This window comes from Callithrix jacchus, chromosome 2, assembly GCF_049354715.1.
Source record: "Callithrix jacchus isolate 240 chromosome 2, calJac240_pri, whole genome shotgun sequence".
In the NCBI taxonomy this organism is placed as follows: domain Eukaryota; kingdom Metazoa; phylum Chordata; class Mammalia; order Primates; family Cebidae; genus Callithrix; species Callithrix jacchus.
Genome location: NC_133503.1, coordinates 101,688,263 through 101,702,707, shown reverse-complemented (window position 1 = coordinate 101,702,707; position 14,445 = coordinate 101,688,263). Strand labels below are relative to the sequence as shown.

Genomic DNA, 14,445 nt, shown 5'->3' with positions numbered 1-14,445 from the left:
TCCTGCTGCTTTTTAGCTGAAGGGCATTAGCATTTATTATAATCAGATGTCACCAGCCTATCTAAAGTGACTCCCTCCTTTACCCTTTCCTCTTACCCTGTTGTTATTTTTTTTGTAACTCATTGTCACGTTTCAAAAAATTTTTGGTTTGTTCCATTATACCATAGGCTCCATGAGGACAGGAATTTTGTTCAGTATTCAGGAAGATAATCAGGCTACTATGTAGAAGATGGACTAGGGAAGAAGCAAGCTCTTGGAAGGAAGACCAGTTAAAGTTGATCAAAAGGTTAGTGACAAGGCCTTAAAAGTATGAATTTAGGGCCAGGCATGGTGGTTCACCCCTGTAATCCCAGCACTTTGGGAGGATGAAGTGGGCAGATCACCTGAGGTTAGGAATTCGATACAGCCTGACCAACATGGTGAAACCCCACACAGCTGAAAATACAAAAATTGGCTGGGTGCAGTGATGCATGCCTGTAATCCCAGCCACTCAGGAGGCTGAGGCAGGAGAATCGCTTGAACCCCAGAGGTGGGGGTTGCAGTGAGCCTATATCGCACCATTGCACTACAGCCTGGGCCACAAGAGTGAAACTTAAAAAAGAAAATAGGAACTTAGACATTCTGAGAATAATGAAATAAGGTTGTTATTGAGAAACATTTCTGATGGGAGTTGTCAGGATTTAATGAATTCTTTCTGAACCGGATAGAGGGAAGGGAATGATGGATATAGGGAGAAAATGAACACCCAAATTTTATGTTCTTATGACTTACTTCAATGAATAACTTACTGTGATGAAATAATGGATTCTGTAATGTAAAATAGTTACGTATTTGAATAGTATCCCAACCTAGGGTAGATTTGAGTTGTGACATACTGAGATTCATACTGAAAACCAGTATATAAATTTAAAATGTTACAAAACACGTAAAAAACATTTTTCTTTCTTCTTTGCTAACATAGATTATACTCACTTTGAAATTCACATTTTCCTATAAAAAGACAGCCTGTGTAAAAAGTTTTCAAGCTTGAAGTTGGGTAATGGTGGTTGTGGTAAATAGCTAAAACATCCAATAGCACCATTTGTCAAGGAGAACAAAGTTCTTGTGCCGTTGATCCCAATAATTGTGGTAAGTGTGATGGGTGGCCTAGAAAGGCACTCTGAGGGCAGAAGACATTGTCTTGTGCATCTGGAAATCGTGGAACACCCAGGTGTTCAGTAAATTTAATTCTATATTGTGTTTTTGCTAAAACACTCAAGGCCAAAGATGATAGTGAAAACAGGTTTCCAGAGAATTTTCTTCAGGAGGACAATCTATACTCCTGAATAATTTGTTTCAGACATGATATGAAAGTTCAGCTGTTTCCTGGCCTGTTCTTCCCTCAGCTCAGCTCTTAACTGATTCATTCTGAGTTTCTAGATGATATCAGCCCTGATATCATCTCCCGTCATGAGAGTTCTTCACTAGTTACTCTGTCATACTGCCCTGTTCATTTTCTTCACAGCAGTTACCATAGTCTGCAGCTGTGGTATTTCTGTGTTAGTTGACTATCATACCCATCAGAATTAATTCCTACTTTGTTTACTCTCAAATTGCCAGTACCTCAATTTGTCAATTAACTGAATTTTAAAGGGAGATTTTTGGAGGCTGAGACAGGAGGATCACTTAAGTCCAGGAGTTCAAGACCAACTTGGGCAACATAAGGAGACCCTATCTTTACAAAAAATTTAAAAATTAGCCAGACATGGTGGCTTATACCTGTAGTGCTAGCTAATCTGGTGGCTGTGGTGGAAGGGTTGCTTGAGCCTGGGAGGTCCAGGCCACAGTGAGCCATGATCTTGTACCACTGCACTCCAGAGCCTGGGTGACAGAGTTAGAGAGACACTGTCTCAAAAAGAATCAAATAAATAAATAAAGGCATATTATCCACATAATCAAGTGAACTCTTAAAAAGAGGGTCAAGGACAAGTCAGAGAGATTCAAAGCAACAGTAGATCGTTTTGTTTTGGCCTTGAAGAAGTAAAGTTTCATGTTGTAGAGAGGCTTTTGTGGCAGAAGATGGCAGTGGCCCCTAAGAATGGAGAGTAGCCCCTAGGCTGATGGCCAGTAAGAAAGCAGGCTTTCCCTCCTACAGAATTCTTAATTCAGCCGACAACCACATGAGCTTGGAAGAATACCCAGAACTACAGAAGGGAGAACAGTCTGGCTGACACCTTGATTTCAGCCTGGCAAGAACCTGAGCAGAGAACCCAGCTGAGCCCATGCCAGGACTTCTGACTTACAGAACTATGAGATAATAAATGTGTTATTTTAAGTCACTTTATTTCTGGTAATCGTTTGTGCATTAAATGCGAATGTTTTTGCATGGAATAAAGCATATATTAAATACAGTCCTGTGAATACCAAAACAATGTAGTTTTAATGGCAGAAATCAAATTATCAATTATCTATAACTTCAAAGATTAATTGAAGCTCATGAAAGGAAACAACTAATTAGAAGTTAATACATGTACAGACTATTTGTTGTTCTCCCACTTTTACATAAATTAGATAATCGAGACAAAGGTATGGGCTTATTTTTTGCTTAAGACTCACATATATATCTTTTCCTTAAATAGAATTAATGTAATACAAAGATGTTCAACTGTTTATATTCCTTCAATTTTGTGTGTGTCTATATTCTATAATTAGTATTTTCTCATTTTCAACTGACAGAAACAGTGCCTATAGAAAATAGAAATTGCATGTGTCTCCCTAATAGTAAATATTTTTCCTACTAAATTTATTTTTTTCTCCTTTTTTTTTTCTTTTTTTTTTGAGATGGAGCCTCACTTCATCACCCAGCCTGGAGTGTAGTGGTGAGATCTTGGATCACTGCAACCTCTGCCTCATCCTCTCAAACAGCTGGGATTACAGGCACCTGCCACCACATGCAGCTGCTTTTTAATAGAGATGGGGTTTCACTATATTGGTTGGCCAGGCTGGTCTCTAACTCCTGACCTTCTGGTCCACCTACGTTGGCCTCCCAAAGTCCTGGGATTACAGGCATGAGCCACTGTGCCCAGCCAATTTTTGTATTTTTAGAAGAAACAGGGTTTCACCATGTTGGCTAGGCTGGTCTCAAACTCCTGACCTCAGATGATCCACCTGCCTCCCTAAAGTGCTGGGATTACAGGTGTGAGCCAATGCGCCTGGCCTCCTCTTGAATTTAATAACATTGTATTTCTTATTATATAATTTTTAAGTGGTTACATACTTGCACATTATAGCCAGATAATTAAATCTACTTTTAGTGACTCAGAAATGACAAGTCACCTTCACAACTCTGTGTATTAAGAATTTGTGCTATTATTATAATAATGAAATGTCTGTCCCAAACTTGTGTGCTCTACTCTGAGTCTGATGAGTAGCAGGTTGCCCCTTCCTAATTCATTCCCTATATCTGGAGATAAAATCATGATAACCAGAATCCAGAAACTGGAGGAATGGAAATAACCATTTAAGTTATATGTAATCTCTCCTGGTGGGCAACAGAGGAAGGGTGGCAGCAGTAGTGAGGCAGAGATCACTCTGATCAGAGCCACTGCAGGTGGCTGTCACCTATCTATCTGATATTGCTGGGTTTAGTAATTCCGTCCCCCCTTTATTTTTAACCTTATTTTACTCCTGTGGAAAGTAATGAAGCACTGGTCTTTGTCACAACTTAGGGAAAATTAGTGGATAATTTTCCTTAGATGTGGAAAGGGATGATAAATGACTTTTTTTTTTTTAGTTGTTTTTCCTTTCTAAAAATAGAAAGCTGGAGTCATACCTAATTCTGAAAGCAGTGGACAAAATGACTTAGGAATCTAAGTTCTCTGTAACCTCGTAAATCACATAAACTCCCTATTCTGGCAGGACACTTTATCAACATATCACTAGTGTTACATTGAGTGGGCTTAGGTTTTGATTCTGTTCTACATGCTTTTTAATTATACATTATCATTTGTTTATCACATTTAGGTTATTGTATGTTATTCAGTCACACCTATAGTACATTGTCATATAAATGTATCAACCATATTTAGGGTCCATTATTTAGGGTTCATTAGTTCCTACTAACTACATGTTAAGTAAGATAAGGGGACAGAGATTTAAAAATATTATCTGTACCCAATTGTTAAAGGAGATACAAACATCTTTTTTTTTCTGTTTTTAGACGGAGTTTCACTCTGTCACCCAGGCTAGAGTGGGCAGTGGCACACTGCAACCTCAACCTCCTAGGCTCAGGCAGTCCTCCCACTTCAACCTCCTGAGTAGCTGGGAATACAGGCAAGCACCACCATGCCCCACTAATTGTTTTTATTATTTGTAGAGACAAGGCCTAACTATGTTGCCCAGGCTGGTCTTGAACTCCCAGAATCAAGTGATCCTCCCGCCTCAGCCTGACGAAGTGCTGGGATTACAGGTATGAGCCACCATGCCAGGCCTGAAACATAATATTCTTAAATTTGTTTGTTCAGCAACACTTGGTATTCAGTCAACTTTTCCATCCTCAATTGAAAACTGGAAATGAGTAAAATGTGGGTATAAGGATCTTTTGCTCCCTCCAGGGGAATTCATTTTGTAAGCTTGAGAACCATTATCATGGGTAGTATGGTGTCCTTGCTAACTTCTTTTCCTTTCAACACTGCTTTATATCTTCATTTAAATCTTATTTTGAAAAATAGAGACAGTGTGTTTGTGTCTTGGGAAGAGTACTAAGAGGCAGAAACTCTTGCAAATTCTATCGTTTTGCCAATGATTTTCCCTGGCAAATCAATATATTTCCTCTCTGTTGTCTTCAACATTTGTAAAAACTTGACATCTCTAAACATTAATGAATTAGGCCTAATTTGAATAATTAAAATCTTTATTGCACTACAAATCAAAGATGTTCACTGCTGAGTTGTCAATAGGTAACAACTGCAGATAGGTGCTGTTTTCATGTGCTGAGGATCCAGAGGAAATCTATTTTAAAAATTAATATAGCTGTTTTTTATGTCAATCATGAAATGATAAGTAATATCCTCCCCATCTTTTTTATAAATTAAAAAAAAAGGAAAATTTACTTTGGAAGTCATAAGAGGCCCAAAATGTGTCATAATCTTCACTGGAAAATTTTGTAGAGCACATGGTCATTGGTAAGAGACAAGAATCCATAAAGGACTGCAAGAAAATGTGTTATTTCTAAAGGAAGTGAATTCTAAGGGAAGTTAACCCTAAAACCTACTTTAAATTGCATTGCCTGTTTCATACAGTTTCATCTACTTTCATTACTAACTAATGAAATTAGTTTTTCTCACCCTTGAAATGTCCCATTTCTGACTCTTCCTTTACATTCCAATCTATACCTCAACAATATTGAGATCTGCTTCTTAGTTTTTTCTCATGGATATAGTTTTGGGGAGTAGTCTGTGAAGAAAATCCTTTTCAGGCACATTAAAGGGAATATTTGCTAATATCAAGTTGGAAAATAATTATTCTGAAAAGAAATTTGAAGTGAGGTTTTATGGGTAAAGAATAATTTCTGGAATAAATGTGAGCATGGAATACATTTTTTGAAAAGCCACCATTTTTTAGACTATGTGAGGTATTCATATGCATATATGTGTGAAAGAGAAAGTGAAGATGACAGAAATAGAGCTCCTCATTTCTGCTATCATCAATAATTTTCAAGGAATTCCAAATGATTTTCCAACTCATTATTGTCCTTTGGTAGTGAAACCATAATCCACAGAAGTAAAACAAAACAAAAAAAAATCAATGTTAGGAAAATTCTTGCAGCCTTCCAAGTAGACTGAAACAAGCACTGGGGCTTGGTTTTATTTTCTTACCCAACAGAGAGAAAGCTTGAAAGGGGAAAACAAAGACAATGGAGAAATGACTTTATTATTTCACTGGGGTAGAGTCCTTCTAATAGCAGCCAGCTTAAAAACTGTTTCTTCCTGTCTTAGAAATATAGAGTTCAACATAATTGTTCATGAGAGTAATGCAAATTAAAGCCATAATGAGACACCATCACACAACTATTTAGAATGGCTAAATTAAAGAGTGACATAGCAAGTGTTGGCAAGAATGTGAACCCACTAAAAATCTCATAGAGTAGCCTTGAACTCCTGGCCTCAAGTGATCCTCCTGCCTCAGGCTCCCAAGGTACTAGGTGATAGGCATGAACCACCACACCCAGCCAGACTTTCATATACTGATGATGAAAATGTAAATGGTATATCCACTTTGGAAAACATGTTGCCAGTTTCTTATAAAATTTAACCTACCTTCCCCCAATCTCATTTCTAGCTGTTTACCAATGAGAAATGAAAACGTGTGTTAACACAAAAGCTTGTATACCAATATTTATAGAGGTTTTATCCATAACTCAAAACAAGAATACCACTCAAAAATATTTCCACTTGTAAATGGATAAACTTTGGTACATCCACACAATGGATAAATATCAAACAAATATGAAAAGTAAAAGAAGTCCAATTCAAAAGGCTACATACTGTTTGATTTCCTTTATATAACTTTCCTAAAAAGGCAAAACTGGAGGGATAAAAAATAGCCACCACCACACTCACCTAATTTTTTTGTATTTTTTGAAGATACATGGTCTCACTGTGTTGCCCAGCCTGATCTGAAACTCCTAGACTCAAGCAACTCTCCCACTTTGGCCTCCCAAAGTACTGGGATTACAGGCATGAGTCACCATGCATGGCTGACATATTTTTAAATTGCAGTATTTCTTTGTTTGTTTTGAGATGAAGTCTCACTCCGTCGCCCAAGCTGGAGAACAGTGGTGCAATCTCTGCTCACTGCAACCTCCACTTCCCAGGTTCAAGCGATTCTCCTGCCTCAGCCTCCTGAGTAGATAGGACTACACATGCCTGCCACTATGCCCAGTTAATTTTTGTGTTTTTAGTAGAAACGGGGTTTCACCATGTGGGCCAGGCTGTTCTCGAACTCCTGACCTCATGATCTGCCCGCCTCAGCCTTCCACAGTGCTGGGATTACAAGCATGAGCCACTGCACCCGGCCTAAATAGCAATATTTCTTTGAGAAACGTAATATAGTTCTATATTTACTCAAAGCTTTATGTTCCTTCATAAAGTATTACATTTTCCTGGACATTTAAAAATATTTATTTCTCATTACTTAATAGCATTTGTACTACTGGAAATTGATGCTTTTTCTAGTGCATTGTTTAGTTAGTGTAATTCCTGCTAGTTAGGAATGTAGTAATTGTTGTATCATTATTTTGTTACAAACTTTAGCTGGGCATGGTTGCTCATACTTGTAATCCCAGCACTTTGGAAGGTTGAGGCAGGACTGCTTGAGGCTAGGAGTTTGAAAACAGCCTGGGCAACATAGCAAGATGCCCATCTCTACCAAAAAAAAAAAAAAAAAACCAAAAAAAACCCTTGAATGAATTTGCTTATTAGCTCTTATATCTTTTGAATTAAAATTTTCTTAGGTGGAAAATTATCCAATCTTCTAATTTGGCTCATTTTTCTATATAAATAGCTTTCATTTCTTTTTCTTAATCTTACTCATTTGCATAGACTTTCCAAGCAAAATCAGATAATAGTGATGAAACAAGCAATGATGTCATGTACCTGAAATATAAAACTAATGATTCTAATGCTTCCCAAATTAAGTGTGATTTTGGCTATTTGAGATAAATATTCTTTTTCTTGAATTCCTATTTTTGTATTTTTTTAAAAAGCAGCAGTGGAAATTGGATACAATTTCATGATTTGGGGGGCATGTGTATTAATAATTACACATTTTTTAATCTTTGCCCTATTGATGTGATAAATTACATTAACAAATTTCTAACTAGTAAGTCATACTCACATTATTGTAATAAACTTTATGTGATTATATTGTATTATTTTAATATATTATGAGTCATTTTGTTTACTTTTTTTTAGATTTTTGAATATATGAGTTGAATTGGTTATTAATTATTTTGGCTTAAAACTAAGATTTCTCATTTTGACTTAGGAGCTGGAGAAAGTTTTTGTTGTATTTCACACACTATTATTTTATTATTTTTCTTTGGAAATAAAAAAATTTCTTCCTAAGCAATGCAGGGAAGCTATAATTTTAAAGAGGGGAGTGACGGATTTGATTATACATTTTTATTTTTTTGAGACAGTCTCACCCTGTTGCCCAGGCTGGAATGCAGTCGCACTATCATGGCTAACTATAGCCTCCACCTCCTGAACTCAAGCAAGTGTCCTGACTCAGTGTCCTGAGTAGCCAGGACCCCCAGGTGCACACAACCATGCCCGGCTAATTTCTGGTCTTGACCTCCTCAGCTCAAAGGGTCTTCCTGCCTTGGCCTCCCAAAGTGCTGGTATTATAGGCATGAGCCACCTCACCCAGCCACATTTGTATATATCTAGTGACACATATGAAAAAATTCAAAAAACTGGGAGAAAATGGATGTTTTACATGGAATGAAGAGTTAATAGAGGCATTTTGATATTTAGAGGGCTTCTAGAAATTAATAATAATTTAGAAAGCAACCTAAAATTGGAATTAGACAAAAATATGGAAAAGAATATTTGAAGAAAAACATAAAAATCAATAATTACATTAAAATGTGCTTGACTTTATTATTGGTCAGGAAGATGCAAATTGCTGTAACAATGAAATTTTGTTTTCACTCATCACATTGTCAAAAGTTAAAAAATTAATACAATCCAGTGTTGGTGAGCATGTAGAAACTGCTGTTCTCTGATATTCTTCAAGAATAATTGGGAGGTGTAATAACTTCTACAGTCTTTTGAAAATACAAATTGGAAAAATCTATTAAAATATGCTTATATAGTTTTTTATTTTATTATATAACTTTAATATATATTTTATTGTATATTATATAACATTTTAATATTACATAATATATAAAATATCCTACAGAAATATTACAAAAATAAATATAAATGTATAGATATTCATTGAAGCATCTTTTTTTTTGCAATTGCAATACACTAAAACAAATGACCATTAATAGAAAAATGGTTGAATAAACTATGATCTGCTACCACAAAAAAATTGAATAACTCTTAAAACTAATGAATAACAACTTTCTTATTCTGACTAAAAAGAAACCCATAGTAAATGACTATGAATAAAAGGAAAATTATAGACAAATATGTATTGCATGATTCTAGGTTTTAAAAAAACCTATGTTTGATTAGTACATATAGTTCTATCTTTATAAACTGAAAAGGTTGGCATTAATGTACTTTATATCATTAATAATGGCACCCACTGGTAAATGAAGCAGGGGAGCAGCAGGACTGGAAGGACCCAAGTGGACATTTCATTTAGTACTAAATACTTTATTTTACTTTAAAATGCTAAATGTCTTTTGGATGATTTCTACATTTCTTGTGGTAAAACACTCAAGGAAAGTAAAAGAGGTCATCTAAAACCTTATTTTTTTTTTTGTCTTTAGTTTCGTATCTGCAAAATGAGACTAAAATTATTTCCAAAAGACTTTTGGCCTATTCTAAAATCAGATCCTCCTTAAATGGATGAATATTACAGTGAGGTATTCATAATAGTGTACTTGTATATTTGAAGGCAATTCCAAAGAATTTTGAGAAACATTTTCAGTAACAGCATCATTGGGTAAGTATATACCTTCTATAGAGAATATAGTATGCAGTATAATAATAGAATAACAATTTATTTGTAAGTTGTTACTAGTCTTGTAGTCATAGGAATTATGAGAGTAGAACCTCTTACTCTTCTATTTTAAAAAGCTGGAGAAATGTTACTAAGATTTTTATTTAATCAACAAATGTTGGGTGGAATGCATTACATGGTTTCATACAGTAACATTGTTAAACACCTCTTCAAGGCCTAAAGGCTAGATTGAAAAAGTTTATTCAACTCAAATATGACTGAGTTTTAGTACTAACAGTGTGCTTCAATAAACAGTATAGAAGAGTGATTGAATGGATGAATCAATAGAAAGGACCAGGAAATTAACTGGGTTGTAAATTCTGGAAGGACGGAACTTGTCTTCCTTATTCATAATTGTATCCCCAACACCCTGCCACATAGTTGGATCACATGAATCATTCCAGATATATCCTCAGTTTCTTGAGTGTATAACTTTTATAATAACTTATGCATGTCTTAACCCATTATTAAAGGATAAATTTTTTAAAGGTAAAATGATGAATCTTGAACAAAAAATAAAGATATGTTAAAGAATGTTTTAACTCAGGTATTGAGAAACTAGAAAAGGGTATAGAGCCAAATCAAGGAGATTCCAAAGAAGACACAAATAGAGGTAATCCAGAGTAATTACGTGAATTCAGTAGATTCAAAAGTGGTCAGATTCCACAGAGAAATAATCAATCGCATGACCAGCAAAAGTCATTTGTATTACTAACAGTTTACCACAACTAACAGAGTGGTAAAATAGCTAAGAGACAACAAAAGTCTCTTAGAAGAACCTTTTTTCAAGGTTCTTCATTTCTTTTCATTGGGTTAGAACATGGTCTTTTATCTCAGAGAAGTTTCTTATTACCAACTTTCTGAAGCCTGTTTCTGTCAATTCATCAGACTCATTCTCCATTCAGCCTTGTTCCCTTGCTGATGAGGAGTTGTGATTCCTTGTAGGAGTAGAGGCGTTCTGGTTTTGGGTGTTTTCATCCTTTTTGCGCTGGTTTCTTCCCATCTTTGTGGATTTATTTACCTGTGGTCTTTGTATTTGGTGACTTTTCAGATGGGGTCTCTGAGTGGACATCCTGTTTGTTGATGATGAAGTACTTTCTGTTTCTTAGTTTTCCTTCTAACAGTCAGGCCCCTCTGCTGTAGGACTGCTGGAGGTCCACTCCAGACCCTGCTTGCCTGGGGATCACCTGCCGTGGCCTCTGGGTTTTTGCTGGATTGCAGAGCTGTTCCTATTCAACCACCTTTGGCAGTACCCTCTTAGTAATTTTTATTCAATGTCTCCCTCATTTTTCTCTTTGCATATAAATTTCCAGATTGTTGCAGGTGACTGGTTTCAGATGGAGTCCATGACTAGAGTGAGAACTTCTATTCCTGTGTGCCTGCTCTTTCCCAATTGGTTTTTTCTGAATAATGCTTTTTAACCAACCAAATGTTGCCTTTTCCAGGGCTACCTACAGCCCACACCTCCCCAGTTCTCAGCCTATAAAAACGTTGGACTGAGCCAAATGGGGGTACTACCTGCCTTTGGATAGGGCCAACCCACCTCCAGGTGGGGGACTACCCTACCCACTTTGGGTCCCTGCCTGCTGAGAACTATTCTATCACTCAATAAAATTATTCTCCACCTTGCTTACTATCTGGTTGTGTGTATAACCTCATTCTCCTTGGATGTGGACAAGAAATGAGGACCCATGGAACAGTGGGTACAAAAGGAACTGTAGCATGGATGAGCTGCAACCCTTCTGGGGCCCAGACCTCGAGACTCCCTGAGCAGGAGTTGTAACATACCCCATAACACCCTCTTTGGGGTTCTGTGGTTGCTGGCATCTCCAAGTTTTTTGATCACCCGTATTCCCCTTGTCCAAACACCAGCACCCAGGACAGAAGCTGCTGTGGTACACCTGGTCCAGCCATAGCCACACACAGAGGCCCCTGCTTTGATTTGTCCACGTGGAGTTGTCCTCCAGCGCCTGGAGCCACCCCCCCCCACCCCCCCCCACCCCGTCACAGCAACCAGCACACCTGGTTCACCCTTAGCAGATATGAAATCCAGGCTAGTAGTGCAAGCTGAGTTCAGCCTTTGAGGGTCAAGTGAGCAAGGCAAGTGTAGCGGCAAGCCCGGAGCCAAGCGAAGCCCAGACAGGAGTGCTGCCAATCATACAAATTTCTGGCTGGGAAGTAGCACCAAAAAAAAAAAAAAAAATGCTGTGTCATTTATACCCTATACAAAAATCAATTCAAGATGGATTAAAGACTTAAATGTAAAACCCAAAATATAAAAATCCTGGAATACAATCTAGTTAATACCATCCTGGACATAGGAATAGGCAAAGATTTCATGACAAAGACACTGAAAGAAAATGCAAAAACAGCAAAAATTGACAAGTGTGATGTAATTAAGGTTATTGGCATAAATTCCCTGACAATGAAATAATCTATACAACAAACCCCTGTCACATGAATTTACCTATTTAACAAACCTTCAATGCATCCCTGAACCTAAAAAAATTTTTTTAAAAAGATGTGTGCTTTGAAAAACCAGAAAAAAAATGGATCAGTTAATCCTGTTGAGGGAGGGAGAGATCTTTTGGGAAGGCTTCAGAGAGTGGAGCAGCTGACTGTGTTTTTTAAGTTTGATAGTGATAATGACAACAATTAACCTTTGTTAATTGGATGCACTTCTGATGCTGTGTGGCAGTGGTCTGAGACTGAAATGAGAAATGATTTGAGGAAGGCAATTTATAATAAATCTAGGTTATATAAAGTCTTGAATTACACCCAGGGAACCAGCAACATATATCCAAGCCTTAGCAGATCTTGACTAGCAAAAATTATTAGACAAAAGCCACTATGCTGTCCTCACCCTATGTCCTACATTATTCTTCTCAACCTATTGTTTTCATGCTCTCTTAAGCCATATAAGCAGCCTACCTCTTACCCATGTCCTTTCAGTGAGTTTAGTTGTCCTTCAACATTCCCGATATTCACAAATAACTATAAAAAATACACAATATTCCAAGTATATTAACACTTGGTTTTACAAAAGTGTAGGAGAAGGGTTTTCTTGTTTTGTTGATACTGGTGTCAGAATTTCCTAGGGGGGATTCACTAATGCCTTAGAAAAATATCAGTAGTGTTTCTAACCTAAAACACATTCTGGCCCTGTTTTTCTAAAGTTCCCATTTTAATTCCACCTTCAATTACTTCTCCCACTACCCCCACCCTGTTCTGTCTGCCTCTCTGTCTCTCTCTCGTAAACACACACACACACACACACACACACACACACACAAGCACAGACAGTTCCTTTTCCACTTCTGGATGGTAACAGTGCATTTGATTGGTCCAGAGTCAGCTATGTAAAATCCTTCAAGTAGAGATAGAATGTATTATGACTCCATGACTGCAGTTTCTTATCTTAAATCCTTCCTGCTATATAAAAAAAAGTTCATTTAAACCCAGTGATTCTCTGATAAGACCTCCCCACATCATTTATAAAAATGCTAAAAAGACTGATCCTACCACTAATTATTAAGAAATCAGCCCTTCAAACTTTTCATCTATATACTCTGTTTATTTTCTCTCTTCAGGCCAACTTTCAGTTTTGGACAAAATCCCACCCCCTTCCTTGTCTTATTTCCATAACGAATTGTTAATAAATAAATAAATAAACTATAATTTCAGTAGTTAGTCCCAGTCCCCCTCATCTGTGTTTTCTCCTTTGAAGAATTCCAATAAATCAAGCATAATTTTATTTTACAAAACACCACCAATGTTTTGTTTTCCCACTTGGCAATTTTATCATTTACAAAATCTACTAGTTGTAGTTGCATAAATAAGTGAGAGAAAGTTAAAGCAAATTTTCTATCTGAGAGCTAATTTCCATATCTGAAAAGGCTGGCCCCGCAGCTCTTCCATGGTTAATGAGCTCCTGTAAGTGAGGACCACTAACACATAGCCAGTAGGTGCACAGTCACTGTTGGTTCTGCTCCAGACAGCTCACAGGCCACTTTGTTTCAGCACACCACGTGATCTTCCTAAACTGGCTTCATCTAGTCCACGGCTATCACCTGTTAGGCCACCAGTCTAGCCAATAGTAGTTCAGTTTCAGCCACAATTGCCTTAACGTGGGTTACTCTCCTTTTTTTCTGCCTTAAATCTTTTTATCAACAAAGGGTAGTACATACATGCACGCATTTATTTTGTCCATGTAACTTGCAGCATTTTAGACATGAATCACTATTTGATGCAGTAACTCATGTATCCATTTCAGAGGATCATATATTTATTCATTCATTCAGCACATATTTTTGAGCATCTACTCTGAACCAAACACTTTTAAGATGTATAGAATAAAACTGTCAAAGTGCCTGTTTCTTGGGGCAGCCAGTGGGCAGTGAGGATTGGGAGGGTTGGGTGAGGGAGCTTACCTTTTAGAAAACAGGAGTTTTTGTTATGGGAACTGGGGCTATCTTAGATAAGGTAAGTAACAGAGGCCTCAATGTGGTAACATTTGAACAGATTGAGGAATGCAATTAGCAAGCAGGTTATGCTCAAAGGTGTTGTGGTTAGGGGGAGGACAGTGTCAAGGCCCTGAGGTACAACTCCCAGAACAGTAAGGAGGAAGTGTTGCTAGAGCAGAGTGACTAAGGGCGAAGTATAGTAGAAATCTGAGAGGTAGCTACAGGCAATATTGAGAGTGACCTTCTTTTGCTCTAGTTAATG

General features: G+C 37.1%; 1 protein-coding gene across 17 annotated transcripts in view; it reads left to right on the top strand.

The window, feature by feature from the left end:
- Positions 1-14,445, top strand: part of LOC128931339 (uncharacterized) — a 241,011-nt gene that overhangs the window by 3,092 nt on the left and 223,474 nt on the right. For 9 of the 17 annotated variants that reach the window (XR_013532182.1, XR_013532184.1, XR_013532183.1 and 6 more), the window contains 2 exons: positions 168-286; positions 4,355-4,447. The exons of 1 other annotated variant lie outside the window; for it this stretch is intronic. The gene's annotated coding sequence lies outside the window, so the exon portion shown is untranslated. Of the gene's footprint in view, positions 1-167; positions 287-4,354; positions 4,448-9,487; positions 9,664-14,445 lie in introns of all 17 variants that reach the window. 7 more of the 17 variants (XM_078365081.1, XM_078365079.1, XM_078365073.1 and 4 more) reach the window with 3 other exon arrangements.